We start from the raw sequence: 13,250 nt of genomic DNA on the forward strand, positions 1-13,250 counted from the left end.
TTATAGATTTATTTAAAAATTAATTCTCACCTTGAGTATTACAAAATATAAACTCTACAAAACTTTCATTCTTTTTACTTTGTAGTTTACAAATATACAAAATAGAAGTTTGCTTAAATTTATATTACAAACTTATTAAGTCAAGGAATTATACAGAAAAACACATTTGTTCTGCTTAAGACATACTTGGGAATAAACTATTGTACAAATTATTGCACATCTAAAACCGCAATGAGTAACAGACTATCTGCATAACAAAGTGTTAAAGAAGTTAAGCCAAGCATATTTACCTGACTTAGGTCATAAATATAAATCGGACGACAAAAATAGATTTTCCTTGTCAAAAGTATGGAGCGGTTTCAGAACTTTGACTTCCTCATTTGGTACCTTTAGAACCATGACTTAATAAGCACCATCATTTATGCTATTAAAACACATTTTCTGTATCTGAATTTCTTCCTTTTCTATGCTCACTTTTCTAGAGAAATCAGAAAGATTTTTGTATGTTGATCCTGTATCCTGCTACTTTGCTGAATTGATCAATTATGCCCAACAGTTTTCTTTCTGAGTCTTGGGGATTTCTAGGTATACCATCATATCATCTGCATATAGGGATAATTTTACCTCCTTTATGCCAATTTAAATGCCTCTTATTTTCTTTTTCGTGCTTTGTTGCTTTCTATAGGACTTCCAGTACAACTGAAGAGTGGTGATAGTGGACATCCTTGACTAGTCCCTATTTTTAGGGGGAATGCCTTTAGTCATTTTCCATTGAGGATGATGTTGGCTGATAGTTTATAGATTGTTAATTGCATTAATAAATCCCCTTTTATGCCTGTTTTGTTGAGTGTTTTGCTCAGGAAATGGTGTTGGATTTTGTCAAAAGCCTTTTCTATTTCAATAGAGATGATCATGTGGTTCTTGTCCTTTGTTTTATTCATATAATTGATTACATTTATTTTTCTTATATTAAACCATCCTTGCATGCGTGTTATGAATCCCACTACATCATGATTTATTGTTATTATGTGCCATCAATTTGACTATGACTCAAAGTAACCCTATAAATGATGGGTTTGAACCTTGACCTATCCTGAGCCAAACTCACCCTCTCTATGAAGACCTCTCTGGTATCTTGGCATTGAATGCTATAGTCAATACTCTTCTGTAGCACCACAACTCAAAGGCATTGATTCTTCTTCTGTCACCCTTAGTCATTGTCTAACTCTATGATGCGTAGTAAGCAATTGAGAAGACCATGACCTGCATCAGGCACACCTTAATATCTAAACATCATTGTTCTTTATCACTCTGGAGAAGTTTTGAGAGCAGACTTTCCCAAGGTAATTTGGTTTTTTATTTCCTGGTTGCTGGTGTCAAGAGTGTTGATTGTGAGTTTGAGCAAGATGAAATTGTTAACAACTTCAATCTTTTCTACATCTGTCATGATACTGCCTATTAGCTTGGTGATGAGGATCTTCATTTTCTTGATGTTGAGATGAAATCGATATAGAAGAAGTCTGCAGTCTTTACAGTCTGCAAAAATGCTTCAGGTCCTCCTCAGTTTTAGGAAGCATAATCCGTAATGCAAGTTGTTGATAAGTCTTCCTCCAATCCTGATGCCACATTCTTCTTTGTAAAGTCCAGCCTCCCAGATGATCTGTTCTACATATAGAGTTCAATGATATGGAGAAAAGATACATCCTGATGCACTCCTTTCTTGATTTTGTACCATTCAGTATTATATTGCTTTGTTAGTCATTTAATATGACATTGGATTCTATTGGCTAGTGCTTTATTAAGGATTTTTACATTTATGTTCATGAGAGATATTGGTCTGTAGTGGTTTTTTTTTTGTTTTGTTTTTGTTTTTGTTTTTTTTTTATGGTGTCTTTTCAGGCTTTGGTTTCAGAGTTATGTTTACTTCATATAATAGGTTTAGGAGTATTCCTTCTTTTTCTATTTAATGAAAAAAATGTAAAATTGATGACAGCTCCTCTCTGAATGCTTGCTAAAATTTATAGGTAAAACCATCTGGTCCAGAGCTTTTCCTTTTTGGGAGTTTTTTTATGACCTGTTAAATTTTTTCATTTGTGATAGAACAGTTGCAGTGTTCTACTTCAGTCTTTGTCTGTCTGGGTGGGTTGTGAGTTTCTAAGTGTATGGCCTTTTCCTCTTGGTGTTCATACTTGTCAGAGTAAAACTTTTAATAATATTTTGTTATTATCTTTTTATTTCTGTTGGATATTTTGTGAGATCATCCATTTCATTTCTTATTTAAACTCTATCAACTTTTCATCTAATGAACTTATGCATTATTTATCTTTGCCCAAGTCAGCAATCACATTAGAAGTTGGAGAATTCTGTCCTTCTTTCCTCACTTATTAGCTATGGGTGTTTGGGTGGCTTGTGTATTTTTTTTTAATTTTTAAAAATTTCTACCAAGAAGGAAGAAGTTCAAGCTGCTTTGAAGGAAATAGCAAAAAATAAGGCCCCAGGAATAGATGGTATACCAATTGACATATTTCAGCTAACAGATGCTACCCTGGATGTTCTCACCAAGTTGTGCCAAGAAATCTATTTGTTCCCATCCCCAAGAAGGGTGACCCAACAGAGTGTGGAAACTATAGAACAATATCATTAATGTCACATGCAAGCAAGATTCTCCAAAAACGACTGGAACAACACATCAGCAAAGAACTGCAGAAGTCCAGGCTGGGTTTAGAAGGGGTCGTGGTACTAGGGATACTGTAGCTAATATTAGATGATCTTAGCTGAAAGCAGGGAATACCAGAGGAATATATATATGTGTTTCATTGACTATGCAAAGGCGTTTGACTGTGTGAATCATAACAAACTGTGGCTGACTCTGAGAAGAATGGGAATCCCAGAAAACTTGATTGTGCTAATGAGAAACCTATACTTGCACCAAGAGGCAGTCATCAGAACAGAGCACAGAAACACTGCATGTTCAAAATTGGGAAGGGCATACGCCAGGCATGTGTCCTGTCTCCATACGTTTTCAACCTGTATGCAGGACAGATTATCCGGGAGGTTGGGCTCTATGAGGAGAAGTGTGGGGTCAAGATCAGTGGAAGATCTATCAATAATCTGCGATATGTAGATGATACAACCCTGCTTGCTGAAACTGAGGAAGAAGGGATTACTGCAGAGGGTCAAGGACTGCAGCCTACAATATGGATTGAGACTCAATGTCAAGAATACAAAGATTCTCACCACAGGGCCAATTGGCAGCACCAGAATGGATAGTGAAGAGATTGAGATTGTTCACAGCTTTAGTTTGCTTGGCTCTGTAGTCAACACTCTCAGAACCAGTAGCCAAGAAATTAAAAGAGGTATTGCAATGGGAAAGTCTGCTGTTAGGGACCTCTCCTAAGTACTGAAGAACAATGGTTTCTCTCTGGAGACTAAGGTGCGGCTGATACAGGCCATGGTCTTTGCAATCACTTGTTATGCATCAGAGAGCTGGACAATGACCAGGGAGAATACAAGGAGAATTGATGCTTTTTTTTTTTTCTATAATTATATTTTATTAATTTTCATAAACATTTACAGAGATTTTGGGCTTCCACTCATTCATTGTTGCACTATTCTCTCTACCCTCCTCCCAGTTTGTTCTTTTGAGCTTTGGTGTTGGAGAAGAGTGCTGAGAGTGCCATGGACTGCTAAGAAAACAAACAGATTTATCCTGGAGAGGGCTAAACTGGGCTGCTCCCTGGAGGCAAGGATTCTGAGGCTCCATCTGATATACTTTGGACATGTTGTCAGGAAAGACCGGTCCTTGGAGAGGGACATCATGCTTGGGAGGGTGGAGGGACAGTGCAGGAGGGGAAGGCCCTCTGTGAGATGGATTGATTCAGTGACTGGGATAATCAGAATGGGTGTGTCAGAGGCAATGTGATTGGCACAGGACAGAGCAGAGTTTAGGGCTGTTGTACATAGGGTCGCTTTGAGTCGCAAGCGACTTGACGGCACATAACAACAACACCAACAACAACCAAGAAAAGAAAAAGAGACCCAACTAAATTCCATTTATGGTTTTATTTTACTTAGCACAATATAGCCAAAATATCATAATTCCAATATGTTGTCACCGAGATGAACATGACTCATATTAGCTATGGCTCTTATTTCGAGGAAGATTTTCCCTGATCAACGTGGGGACTCTGTGTCTGTGAGATGTAGCTCACATTGAAGCAGCAGGATAGATGTTAAATTAGTTCCTTTTAATTAACGATTTTCAAGAAAGGAACTGATGGTTTGGTTACTAATACCCAATGAGAATATTTTTGCTGTCTCTATGAGCTTGTGAGTTTTTGTCTATTTATTCTGAATCAACTAGTTGATTTATTGTTACTTTTTGGATGCTCAAACTGTCCCCTCTTGGGCTAGTGAGCGTTCCTTCGTGTTTTCTTTGTGCCATTTTGAAAGACAACATTAATCTTGGATACTTCCTTGCTGACTGGCACAAACAAATATCCTAGACTTACATTGTGAATTTCCTTTCCCGGAGCTGGAATTAACCATTTCTATTTTTTCAGGGAATGAGTGCTAATTTGTTTTGGATGAATCGGTATTTAGAATTTAGTATTGGCACTGAAGTGTTTGCTACTTTTTAATTGTCACTTCTTCCAGACCTTTGCAATGGATAAAATGAGGTTATTTTTGAGTTATGTATGTTCTGTTGTGTATTTTCTCCACAATAAAACATAGAAAATGAAATATTAAAAATAAGAAGCTTGTAAAAATATCTTTCTTCCTAATTATATACTACTCATTTGATTTTTACATTGTTTAAAAATAGTTTTAAAATTGTAATTCCAACCTTTCTACAAACAATGAGGCAACTGAGTGTGGTTAAAGATTTATCTATGTATTACTGTTTCTCTTTAGACTATATTTTGACAACTTAAGTCAAAATAATGTATTCTATCTATGCTTAAAAATATACTTCTCTTTTTGGTTATGTACTTGATTAGAATGAAGATTGTTTCTTTCATCTTGATATTTTTGTATATTTAATTTTTAATTTAAAAATATTTATTTTTAGAGCAAAAATTTTACAACCTGGAAGAGTCTGACTTTCAGTAACAACTCTTCCACCAGATTTCCCCTAATATTCATTTAATTTCAAATCTCAATTCAGAGTAGGGGGTTAATAAAAGGATGAATGTATTTATCTATAGTTATGTCACCACACCATACTCTGTATACTATTCTGCATCTTGCATTGGAGATAATTATATATTTATGTAGAACAATCTTCTTTATTCCTTTTCATAAGTATGTTGTCTTTCATTATATACCTGTTATTCAACCAGTAACATATTGAGAGATATGGGGTTTGGTTTTTTTCCCAATCTTATAATAGGGAAACACCCCCAAATGAAATAAACCATAATCAATAACTTTGTGAACAAGTCACATTATATTTTTCTCCTTCTCTTTATGTGAGAAAATCTTAGAAGTGAGTTTACTATGTTTAAAGCTTTATACATAGATTATTTTGCTAAATATTGTCAAATTTATCAAGAAGACCTTCAGTGAGATGGATTGATACAGGATCTGTGGCAATGAAGTCAAATGTGTCAAGTATCTATTGTCCATCGCTAGGAGTCATATTCAACTCAAAGGCACTTAACAACAACAAGTAGTGTGTTATGATGTGGATTTTTTTTTTCTTACCGTCATTGTATAAGAAGAATATTTTTCCTCCCCAGTCTCTTCAAGAGACTATGTTGTCCAACTTTTAAATGTTTATAAGTCTGTCGTCTAAGAAGTATCTCAGTGTAGAATTATGTTTCCTTTTTTGTAAATTAAATTGAGCATCTCATTTCTATTTCAGAGCCTTTTCATTTCTTCTGTGAACTATATGTTTGTATCTTTTGTCCATTTTTGTATCAACTTGTCACTTTTTTCCTAGCTTTGTAGAAGCTTGAATATTAGAGCTATATTAGATTGGTTTTGGGTTTTCCCCCCCTAGTATAAGTTGCCAATGCATTTTTTCAGTTTGTCATTTATCATTTTGTTAGTGAAAATTTGTGTCATGCTAGAGGGATTTTTTCCCTTTCAAATCAAGTTTTGTGGTAGAATACACTAGTAGTTTGCATTTATTTGAGATCAGGGTAACACTGCATGGTTCAAAATTGGGAAGGGTGCACGCCAGAGATGCATCCTGTCTCCATACCTTTTCAACATGTATGCAGAGCAGATTATCTGAGAGGCTGGGCTCTATGAGGAGAATTGTGGCATCAGGATTGGTGGAAGATCTATCAACAAAAAAAATCTACTAACAATCTGCGTTATGCAGATGACACAACCCTGCTTGCTGAAACTGAGGAGGACCTCATGCACTTGCTGCGAAGGGTCAAGGACTGCAGCCTTCAGTATGGACTGAGGCTCAATGTCAAGAAGACAGATTCTGACCACTGGACCAATTGGCAGCGTCAGGATGGATGGCGAAGAGATTGAGATTGTTCACAGCTTCAGTTTGCTCGACTCCACAGTCAACACTCTTGGCACCAGCAGTCAGGAAATCAAAAAGTGTATCGCGATGGGAAAGTCTGCTGTTAGGGACCTCTCTAAAGTACTCAAGAGCAACGGTGTCTCTCTGGAGACTAAGGTGCACCTGATACAGGCCATGGTCTTTGCAATCACTTGTTATGCATCAGAGAGTTGGACAATGACTAGGGAGGACAGAAGGAGAGTGGATGCTTTTGAGCTGTGGTGCTGGAGAAGAGTACTGAATGTACGTACCATGGACTGCCAGGAAAACAAACAGATTCATGTTGGAGAGGATTAAACCAAGCTACTCCTTGGAGGCAAGGATTCTGGGGCTTCGTCTGACATACTTTGGACATGTTGCCAGGAGGGACGGGTCCTTGGAGAGGGACATCATTCTTGGGAGGGTGGAGGGACAGCGCAGGAGGGGAAGACCCTCTATGAGATGGATTGATTCAGTGACTGGGGTAATCGGGATGGGTGTGTCAGAGGCAGTACGGTTGGCACAGGATAGAGCAGGGTTTAGGGCTGTTGTGCATATATGGTCGCTATGAGTCGGAAACGGCTCGACGGCACATAACAACAGCAAATTAAGAATTATTTCCTGCCGCCAAGATACTATTGTACGTCTTTTTATTCTAATATTGTTGTTGTACTTGTGCACCTTGGCACTCTAGTGAGTTTTCAGTGACAGTAAATCACACAGGAGGAGATTGCCCATGTTTCTACTGTGGAACAGCTTGTGGATTTGAATCTTGTGCTTTTGTGTCAACAGTGCAACTCCTTACTACTAAAACCACCAGAAGGCTCTTTTTAAAATATCATTTATAAATCTATTACTCTGGTGTAGCTGGAATATATCTAGATATATAGAGTGAAATAAAGATTGAATTTTATATTTTTATATTTTTCATAGAGCTATTCAGGTGTTGCAGTACTAGTTTTAAGAAGCCAGTGTTTTATCAAATTATTCGAGATGTTTAATCAATTGTGTACTAAATTTCTATATAAGTATGTTTTTCATGAAAGCTTAATAACCACTCTAAGGTATGACTATTGATTTATGAATGAATATCACATCATTTTACCTATAGGAGTTGCAGCTTGTGTTTTAGTTTTAGTATATCTTGTGTTCCCAGTGATTACCATTTGATTTTTTTTAAAAAAAGGATTTAAAAGGTATTTTCTTCTCTGTTTTGCCATGTGACCTTTAGCGATTAAGAAATCTAACCCAGGAAAAAGTATTGTTGATATATTTACTACTATCATGTTAAACATAACTTGGCTTAAACCAACCATGCCAAAACTAGTACTGGGGTGGTCAGTTCGAAATCATCATTACCCTGGAGAACCAAGCCTAACTGTCTTGCAGTTTCCAAGGTTGTGAGTTTTTATGGAAACAGATTACCTCAGCTTTCTTGGGTTTAGAAGCTGATGGACTTGAACTGCCAACCTGTTGGTTAACTGCTGAATGTTTTTAGCATTGTGTCACCAGCACACCTTACAAATGGGTGCAGGAATAATGTCTTTAGGATATGATTCTTCCTCTCCAAGAACAAGGTGTGCCTTTTCACTTGTTAAAATCTCTTTTGATATCTTTCACAAGTATTTGTTAAGTAACCTTTTTTGTATTTTCCACATATTGTTTTGTATTTTGTATTTTCCACATATTGTTAACCCTGTATGCCTATATATGCTTGCTTGCTGAAACTGAGGAGGGCCTTTAGTGTTTGCTGCAGAAGGTCAAGGACGGTAGTCCTCAATATGGATTTCTGCTCAGTATCAAGAAGAAAAAGGTGTCACCACTGGGACAATTGGTAATACCATGATAGATGGATGAGAGATTGAGACTGTTAACAATTTCATCTGCCTTGGATCCACAATTAACATTCTTGGCATCAGCAGTTAGAAAATCAAAAGATGAATTGCATTGTGAATGTCTGCTCTTAAGGACATGAAGAGCAACACTGTCAGTCTAGAAACCAAGATATGCCTGATCCAGGCCATGGTCTTTGCAATTATTTGCTATGCATCCGAGAGCTGGACAATGACTAAGGATGACGGGAAAAGAATTGTCATTGAGTTCTGGTGCTGGAGGAGCGTTTTGAACATGGCATGGATTGCCAAGAGATCGAGAAGTTCTGTGATGGAGAGAGTGAAACCAGGTTGAAACCTGGTTTTAGAGTCCTCACATACTCTGATGATCATGTTGCTAGGAGGGACAAGTCTATGGAAAAGGAAATGCTTCGGTGGAAGGTCAGCACAAGAGAGGAAGACCCTGAATGAGATGGAGTGACACAGTAACTGCGGTCATGGGGATAAGTGTGTCAGAGATAGTAAGATTAGTTTAAGATAAGGCAGGATTCAGGGATATTATTAATATGTTCATTATGAGTCATGGCCAGCTCAATGGCACATTAATAACAACACCTACATATATATGAGCTGTGGTGCTGGAGAAAAGTATTTAATATACCATGGACTGCTAAGAAAATGAACAGATTCATCCTGTTGTTGTTGTTATGTGCCGTCGAGTAGCTTGTGACTCATACCGCCCCTATGTACAACAGCCCTAAACCACGCTCTATCCTGCGCCAATCGCACTGCCTCTGACACACCCATCCCAATTACCCCAGTCACTGAATCAATCCACCTCATAGAGGGTCTTCCCCTCCTGCGCTGTCCCTCTACTCTACCCAGCATGATGTCCCTCTCTAAAGACCTGTCTCTCCTTACAACATGTCCAAACTACGTCACATGAAGCCCCAGAATCCTTGCCTCCAAGGAGCAGCCTGGTTTAACCCTCTCTAGGATGAATCTGTTTGTTTTCTAAGCAGTCCATGGTAAATTCAATACTGTTCTCCAGCACCACAGCTCAAAGGCGTCAATTCTCCTTCTATCCTCCCTAGTCATTGTCCAACTCTCTGATGCATAACAAGTGATTGCGAAAACCATGGCCTGTATCAGGTGCACCTTAGTCTCCAGAGAGACACCGCTGCTCTTGAGTACTTTAGAGAGGCCCCTAACTGCAGACTTTCCCATCGCAATACGTTTTTTTATTTCCTGGCTACTGGTGCCAAGAGTGTTGACTGTGGAGCCGAGTAAACTGAAGCTGTGAACAATCTCGATCTCTTCGCCATCATCCTGATGTTCCCGATTGGTCTAGTGGTGAGAATTTCATCCAGGTTCATCCTAGGGAGGGTTAAACCAGACTCTCCCTAGAGGCAAGGATTCTGAAGCTTTGTCTGACATACTTTGGACATGTTGCAAGGAGGGACCAGTCCTTGGAAAAGTACGGCATGCTTGGGAAGATAAAGGACGGTGCAGGAGAGGAAGACCCTCGATGAGGTGGATTGATTCAGTGACGGGGGTAATGAGGGTAGGTGTATCAGAGACAATAAGACTGGCACATGATACAGCAGGGTTTAAGCTGTTGTATATAGGGTCGCTATGAGTTGCAAGTGTTGATAGCACATTACAACAACAACAACATTACTATTAGATGAAGCGCTTGCTGCTGAGGGTCAGGGACTGCAGCCTTCTATATGGATTGAGGCTCAATGTCAAGAAGACAAAGATTCTCACAACTGGACCAATTGGCAGCATCAGGATGGATGGTGAAGAGATTGAGATTGTTCACAGCTTTAGTCGGCTTGGCTCCATAATCAACACTCTTAGCACCAGCAGCCAGAAAATTAAAAGACGTATTGCCATGGGAAAGTCTTCTGTTAGGGACCTCTCTAAAGTACTCAAGAGCAACGATGTGTCTCTGGAGACCAAGGTGCATCTGGTACAGGCCATGGTCTTTGCAATCACTTGTTACGCAACAGAGAGCTAGACAATGACCAGGGAGGATAGAAGGAGAATTGATGCTTTTGAGCTTTGGTGTTGGAGAAGAGTGCTGAGAGTGCCATGGACTGCTAAGAAAACAAACAGATTCATCCTGGAGAGGGTTAAACCAGGCTATTCCTTGGAGGCAAGGGTTCTGGGGCTCGTCTGACATACTTTGGACATGTTGTAAGGAGGGACTGGTCCTTGGAGAGGGACATCATCCTTGGGAGGGTGGAGGGCAGGCACAGGAGGCGAAGTCCCTCTGGCAGATGGATTGATTCGGTGACTGGGGCAATTGGGATGAGTGTGTTTGAGACAATGAGATTGGCACAGAACAGAGCAGAGTTTAAAGTTGTACATAGGGTCGCTATGAGTCGCAAGCCACTCAACGGCACATAAGAACAACAACAACAAGGAAGCTCTGGTATCCTAGTGGTAAGCAGCTGTGCTACAGTCCCAATGGCATGCTGTTCGAATCCACCAGCTGCTCTGCAGGAGAAGGATGTGCAATCTTCTCCCACATGATTGATTAACTGCCTTTAAAAACCAACTGAAAGGCCAGCCATGGTTTAATTCTGACTCTACAACACATACATGGTTAAACCAGGCTACTCCTTGGAGGCAAGGATTCTGGGGCTTTGTCTGACATACTTTGGACATGTTGTAAGGAGAGACAGGTCCTTGGAGAGGGACATCATGCTTGGTAGGGTAGAGGGACAGCGCAGGAGGGGAAGACCCTCTATGAGGTGGATTGATTCAGTGACTGGGATAATCGGAATGGGTGTGTCAGAGGCAATGTGATTGGCACAGGATAGAGCAGGGTTTAGGGCTGTTGAACATAGGGTCGCTATGAGTGGCAAACGACTCGACAGCACATAACAACAACAGCAACACAACACATACAACAACATCAAAAATTTTTACTGTAGAAGTGAACAACACTTACTTTGGCAATAGAAAAGGTAACTCAAAAGGAGACCTCTACAGTTAAAGAAGCTTAATTAGTGGTGGCTGGGGAGCGTTGAGACTACCAAGAAATAGAGAAATTCTTAAATGTATGGCTCCCACTACAAATGCTGTTCAACATAGGGGGGAAAGTGAAATGTGATCTTCTTTTGCTTCATATGAAATCAACTGGCTCCAAGTGAATGAAGGATTTAAATGAGAGAAAATACTAACACTTTATAAGAAAAATATAAGAAATAAAAGATGGTGAAACTTGGATTCATATACTTTGGGCATGTTGTGAGGAGAGGCCAATCCTTAGAAAAAGACGTCATTCTGGGAAAGGTGGCGGGTGAGAGAAAAAGAAGACTCTCACGGAGCTGGACTGACATGATGGCTGACGTCATGGCCATGAGCGTGGTGAATGTTGTGAAGAAGATGCAGGACAGGGCGCAGTTCCAACCTAATGTTCATAAGACTTCTGTGGGTCATGGTCGCCTTGATGACACCCAACAACAGAGGGAAATATTTACCTTATGGTGAGAAATGATGCCCAACCAAGGCACCCAAAATACTAGATGTAAAAGAAATGTTAATAAAATTAATCTTTAAACATTTACGTTTGCTGTCCAGTCCAGAGGTAGCTCGTGGCTGCTGTGAAGCTGAACACTGTGACACTGACATGTCAAATGCAAGAATGGTTACCCATGGCGGACAGTGTTTGGTGGAGCTCCCTGATTAAAAGCTTGGAAGCGGCAGTGGCATCCGCTTCCAAAATAGCTTGCCTCTGGAAACTCTGACTGTGGAGAAAGGATGAAAGTTATACAAGTGTTCAGGTCTTTCATTCATAGGGTCACTATGACTCATCTATAACTCGATGGCACTTAGCAACAACAAAATTGACAACATCTATTATGAGAATTCGGTGTAATTTTTAATTGTAGTGTTGCTGAAAAGTGTTGAATATATCATAAGCTGCCAAGAGAACCAACAGATTTGTCCTGAATGAAGTACAACCAGAGTATTCCTTAGAGACAAGGATGGTGAAACTTTTCTCATTTTGGGCATATTTTCAGGAGGAACCTCCTTAGAGAAAGACATCATGCTGGGAAAGGTAGAGGTTTCCTGAAAAAGAGCAAGAGTCTCAACCAGAAGGATTGGCCTAGTGACAGTGACAATGGCCTTGAGCATGGCAGAGGTTGTGAGGTTGGCACAGGATAGGACGAGATTCCTACCTCTTGTTCATAAGGTCACTATGATTGTAGCCACCTTGATGGTCCCAAACAACAACAACAACTCAACACAACAACTAAGCATTTATTTTCAGATATATAAACTCCTATGTTTCAATATGGAGCATAAACAACTCAAATGATAACTGAATAAATGACATTAACAGATATTTCACAATGTCAAAGAAACCTGAGTAAGTTGTCTGATCTTCCCAGTCAGTAATCTGATGTGAGCTACTACTTCAGATAGGCTAACAGTTTAAAGTTGGCAAATATTAAATGTGAAAGCATAGACGCCATCTTGGGGCTCATTTTATCTGTTTCCACTTTGGTAAAGAAAATAATATTGAAAATTCTCTTCCTCATTACTCTTTAATTCTACCCCATTATATATCAACTAGCACACTTTGATATGTATCTACTAGGATATGGTGTATGTACAAAAATGCTTATAGGTATATTATCAATGGTATTGAAAGCTGCTCTTAGTGAAACAGATGAGGGAGAGAACTGTTTAAAAGGAATATGTGATTAGGTATTATTGTCATGGCAGGAGTCCAGAACAAAGGCTGCAAAGTGGAGTGGACTTCAGGGGAAGGATTGTACAATGAAAGAACTTTACTTTTCTTTTTTTTTCCCCTATAATTATATTTTATTAATTTTCATAAACATTTACAGAGATTTTGGGTTTCCATTCATTCATTGTTGCACTATTCTCTC

General features: G+C 39.1%; 1 protein-coding gene across 1 annotated transcript in view; it reads left to right on the forward strand.

Moving 5' to 3' along the window:
* Positions 1-13,250, forward strand: part of ESR1 (estrogen receptor 1) — a 492,952-nt gene that overhangs the window by 393,073 nt on the left and 86,629 nt on the right. The gene's annotated exons all lie outside the window — the stretch shown is intronic.

The sequence above is a fragment of the Elephantulus edwardii genome, unplaced genomic scaffold, assembly GCF_000299155.1.
Source record: "Elephantulus edwardii isolate Elephantulus edwardi_28Jun2011 unplaced genomic scaffold, EleEdw1.0 scaffold00024, whole genome shotgun sequence".
Classification (NCBI taxonomy): Eukaryota; Metazoa; Chordata; class Mammalia; order Macroscelidea; family Macroscelididae; genus Elephantulus; species Elephantulus edwardii.